We start from the raw sequence: 5,652 nt of genomic DNA, 5'->3' as shown, positions 1-5,652 counted from the left end.
TAGTGTTAGTGACACAGCCGGTACTGAGTATAACTGCTCTGTATGTGTATGTCACATGGTGTAGCAGTAATATGTATAATGTAGCATTAGTGACACAGCCGGTACTGAGTATATCTGCTCTGTATGTGTATGTCACATGGCGTAGCAGTAATATGGATAATGTAGCATTAGTGACACAGCCGGTATTGAGTATAACTGCTCTGTATGTGTATGTCACATGGTGTAGCAGTAATATGGATAATGTAGTGTTATTGGCACAGCCGGTACTGAGTATAACTGCTCTGTATGTGTATGTCACATGGTGTAGCAGTAATATGGATAATGTAGTGTTAGTGACACAGCCGGTACTGAGTATAACTGCTCTGTATGTGTATGTCACATGGCGTAGCAGTAATATGGATAATGTAGTGTTATTGGCACAGCCGGTACTGAGTATAACTGCTCTGTATGTGTATGTCACATGGCGTAGCAGTAATATGGATAATGTAGCGTTAGTGACACAGCCGGTACTGAGTATAACTGCTCTGTATGTGTATGTCACATGACGTAGCAGTAATATGGATAATGTAGTGTTAGTGACACCGCCGGTACTGAGTATAACTGCTCTGTATGTGTATGTCACATGGTGTAGCAGTAATATGGATAATGTAGCGTTAGTGACACAGCCGGTACTGAGTATATCTGCTCTGTATGTGTATGTCACATGGTGTAGCAGTAATATGGATAATGTAGTGTTAGTGACACAGCCGGTACTGAGTATAACTGCTCTGTATGTGTATGTCACATGGCGTAGCAGTAATATGGATAATGTAGCGTTAGTGACACAGCCGGTACTGAGTATATCTGCTCTGTATGTGTATGTCACATGATGTAGCAGTAATATGGATAATATAGCGTTAGTGACACAGCCGGTACTGAGTATAACTGCTCTGTATGTGTATGTCACATGGTGTAGCAGTAATATGGATAATGTAACGTTAGTGACACAGCCGGTACTGAGTATAACTGCTCTGTATGTGTATGTCACATGGTGTAGCAGTAATATGGATAATGTAGTGTTAGTGACACAGCCGGTACTGAGTATAACTGCTCTGTATGTGTATGTAAGTTCCGGTGATGTTCCAGCGGATACCTACATACCAGCAATATCCACAAACCATCGGTACCTACTTATCATCTTTCCTGTATCCTCGCTCCCTAGCATCATCCTCCTACCTGGCTGGTTCCATCCAGCATCCACTCCATGTTTCCATCACCTGGCTGATTCCATTCAGCATCCACTCTGTGTTTCCACCACCTGGCTGGTTCAATCCAGCTTCCACAGCAGTTCTCTCAAGCTACAGTGTTACCAGCTCCACCTGTTACATCTGCTGACGTGTTCCTCGGCTATCCTCACTACTACAGACAGGCCTGGTAAGGACAATCCATCACTGGGACGTTAACACCTGTTCCTTATCCTACCAGTACCCTGTGGCTTCAGCCAAGTTCATAGTGATCCAGGAACTGTACCATTTTATCACTGCTTATTCTTATTCGTTAATCACTGCTGTGCAAATACGGAGTTTGTTGATAAAAACTTTTATTGACTTTTAAACCCTGGTTGTCATGGTCACACCTTCGGGTAATCCTTCTACACAATACTTACATGTCCAGGGGTCTGATTAAACCTCCCAAGTTTAACTTTATCTCAGCCCCTACAACTGAAGCTTCTTCCTGTCAGCCCAGACCCTCAGTTGTGACATCTGGTTTCTATTCACTGGAAGTGTTAGGAGGGACTTACCTATTCCAGTGAATATACACCGCTGGAGATTTTCCTGAGAGAGACCAGCGAAAACTCCTTATACTCTTATACACAAATCACACTTGCGTATGCTCTACACAGCGCTCATGATACCGCGATTTTACGCAAAAGTTCATAAAGGGGTATCAAGTTGCGCTGTATATATCGCACCCACAAACGTGCGGTCCAATTGCGCAGCATATAGGTACTTGTTACCTATCTGCCGTACAACCACAGGTCAATGTACAAACTGTGACCCTCAGCCCGGAGCGTAATACAAAAACCTTTTTACTTTAATACTTCGCAATACTTATGCTCCTCTGCAAATTACCTCACAATTTGCATATTAAACCTTATACTAACGTGAGTCTGCCGCCTCACGCCACCAAGCCTCCACTTACTTGATGTACCACATGACTGGATCCCGATTTCCCGGGGTTTGAATATCCACTCACTCCTACGTTCGCTCACTCAATTATACTTTGTTTTTCTGTACAGAAAATTTGGATTCATTCAGGTTGGCAGCTTTACCCCTGAGGCAATTTCAAAAAAATTTTTTTTATACTAATCTGCTTTAGAAACCGGGCAGTTTTGTCCTATTATAGCATGGCTACTGTCCCACCTTTAAACTAAACGAACTATTGTGTAATTTGTACTTAGCGCCCGTACTCTTGCGCACTTTGCGTAAACACGCGATCGTGCGTGTCTTTTACGCCGCATGCGCAGTCCTGTACTTTGTCCGAGACATGTGTACAAAACCGTACGTCCGCAATAAAATAAATCCCACAACTTCTATAAATGTGAGCAATACTAACTACAATCGCTCACTTAACATAACACAGTTTCTTTCTGTATAAAACTTTACAACCAGGTCAGACTGCGTTTGTGCTTTACACTTACTTCCTTGAACATTTATTTTAGTTTTAACTATATAGCAACAAATGTAACCGGTTTCACAGATCTAAATGAATCTAACAATTTGAGTCTTATGGCAACAATGTGAGAGGGTATACAAAAGGTATGGGTGCTTTTTGTTGTGTACCCTTTTGGCGCCAAAATAAATTCACAGATTAAATAGCTTTTCTCCTATGTCCTAGAGGATGCTGGGGACTCCAAAAGGACCATGGGGTATAGACGGATCCGCAGGAGCTTGGGCACACTACAAAGACTTAAACTGGGTGTGAACTGGCTCCTCCCTCTATGCCCCTCCTCCAGACCTCAGACTTTGTGCCCAGGAGTGATGGGAGCTCTACTGAGTTTCTCTGAAAGACTTTATGTTAGGTTTTTTATTTTCAGGAAGACCTGCTGGCTACAGGCTCCCTGCATCGTGGGAGTGAGGGGGGAGAAGCAGGACCTACTTCTGTGAGTTTCAAGGCTCTGCTTCTCGGCTACTGGACACCATTAGCTGCAGAGGGTTCGATTATTTGGTGCGCCTAGCTGCTTGTTCCTGGAGCCACGCCGTCACCCCCCTCACAGAAGCCAGAAGAAAGAAGCCATGTGAGTATGAGAAGATCAGAAGACTTCAGTGACGGCAGATGACTTCAGTAACGGAGGTACAAAAGCTCCATGCTCCCACACACCTACAGCACTCCAGGGTGCAGGGCGCTGGGGGGGGAGCGCCCTGGGCAGCAGGTTACTGTTTTCTGAGAAGGGCTGGCAGTGAAAGTTTTTCGGTGCCTTAGCACCGTGTCTCATACCCCCGCCAGCAACAGCACCTATGCGCCATTGATCTCCCGCCGCCAGCTTCCACGGGTACAGGGCGCCGTGGAGGGAGCGCCCTGGGCAGCAAGGTACATACTGGGGCTCTATTGTAGTGAGGGACCGTTGCTCCGTGTTCCGGACCCCGCGGGTGGCTTATAACGCGCTACGCGCCACTTCTTCCAGCGCCGCCGGCTTCCATGAGCAGGGCGCTGGGGGGGGAGCGCCCTGAACGGCAGTTACTGAGCGGGGAGAAGACAGCAGTTCCCCGGACACCGCGGCCGTTACCCCCGCCATTTACAGTCGAGGCAAAGCCGACATACTGAAAGCCTTGCTTGGGTGCGGGGCGCACGGGGCGCCCTGAACAGCATTCGTGTCATAATGTCACTGGGACCAGAAGGCTCGGGACGATCTGATTACATATGTGTATGGTATATGTATATGTGTATATATGTATATATATATAGGATATGTGGCTATATGTGTATTGTAATAGTCATATGATGTTTCTGATGAATACTGGTGTAATATTATTAGTACTATTCCTTGCTGTCGACATTTCCTAAGGTTCTGTCCACCATAACGTTCCTGGTAGAGCATATCAGCGCAGGGTCATACACATTCACAACACATTACTGTCTCTAGGAACCTGACGGTTCTGGACAATCCACTTGCGTATAGGTTATATCTATATGTGTGTATATGTAGATATAGGTTTATATATGCAGGACTAGGATATGTGTGTTTTATTGTGTATTACATGATGTATATCCATGATTGCTAAAATAATGGTATTCTTATTCATGTGCTGGTCGCTCTGTTGATTAAGCTCTAGATGGGCCGTGACGAGTTGGTTTCCGATCCTATCAAGGAGTCCGAATATTATTCTCTTCCTGACGCGGAGAGAACATTATGACAGTCAACTCCTGGTCGACGCAGAGCCTGGCCGCAAGGGATCATATACAGGAAGCTAAGTGATATTTTATTTCTATACTTTGACCTTGTATGCACTGCATGCACTTGAGGGTGTGTTGTATTCGGGTAGCCATCCGATAGAATTACCCTACCCAGAGTGGGTAAGCTGGCCTTTGTTGACTCTACCTTATAACATTGCAGCAGGCTACCGCGTGACAGCAGGAGGTGTGACCGGGAAAAAGCTGAGGATGTCTCCAAGAGATACTGGAGAGAGGCCTCTGTTCACTCAATCTCGGCGGTTACCTCTGGTAAGTCTAACTTCGTAAGTTAGCCTCCTTCGCAGCGGTTGGAGACGCATTCTTTTGTGGGATGCAGTCGTTTTAACCGGTTCGATACCGTCTTTTCTTTTCCTTTTCTGTGCAGACAGTGGAAGTTGAGAAGGTAAGAGTTCTGCAGCCTTGTTAGGTTTGCAGAAGTGGAGGTTGTTTTCGGTTTCCTCCGCATCCAACACTTGTCGCTGAGTCTATCGGGCTGGTCCCCACTCTGGTGGGCACTCATCTACTAATTCTCAGTTGGCCCGGGAATAGACTAGGACCCGGGGGTTATTTATAGACTCCGGAGGCGAACATTCTGAGTTACGGTTGTTTCCCCTTATTGTTTGTTTAATAGATCTTGCCGTTCCACTCTGGAAAGGGAGATAGTACGCGACGCCATGCAGAGGTGCGTCAGGATCAGGTCATTATCCGGTTGCCCCTGTATAAGGGTGCAAATCGTTGTTTCTCTCTGACTTGTCAGATTGTGTTTGGTCTGTGTCCCCGGAGGGGGCGCTAGTGGGTCAGTGGAGGTAGAAGGAAGGAAACGAGGAGGTTGGATAACGTTCCTGCGCATGAGCGCAATGGTATTTTATTAGGCAGATGATAATAACAGTATTGAAGCAGAAACAATAATAACAGATGAAAAAGTCAATCACTCAGTATGGTAACTGAAAGTCTATGGCAATGGATGACAGATGAATTGAGAAATAATATCCGGAAATATATAATCAGAAGAACAAATGTTTATGAGATGGTTCTGGCTTGGAAACCAGTGCAGGGTTTTAAAACAGGAAACTTAGGCAGTAGATGGAAATGGCAAACCTGAGCATAAGCAGGAGTCTGACTTCACAGTGCAGGTGATGAGGCACTGGCAGCAGCAAGCTGTGTCACAGGTGGAGGAATGAACACACCTGGAGTCAGTCTTCAACTGCAGGCTGAAGCACA

Source organism: Pseudophryne corroboree, unplaced genomic scaffold, assembly GCF_028390025.1.
Source record: "Pseudophryne corroboree isolate aPseCor3 unplaced genomic scaffold, aPseCor3.hap2 scaffold_1379, whole genome shotgun sequence".
In the NCBI taxonomy this organism is placed as follows: Eukaryota; Metazoa; Chordata; class Amphibia; order Anura; family Myobatrachidae; genus Pseudophryne; species Pseudophryne corroboree.
Note: the sequence above shows the minus strand (reverse complement) of the source record.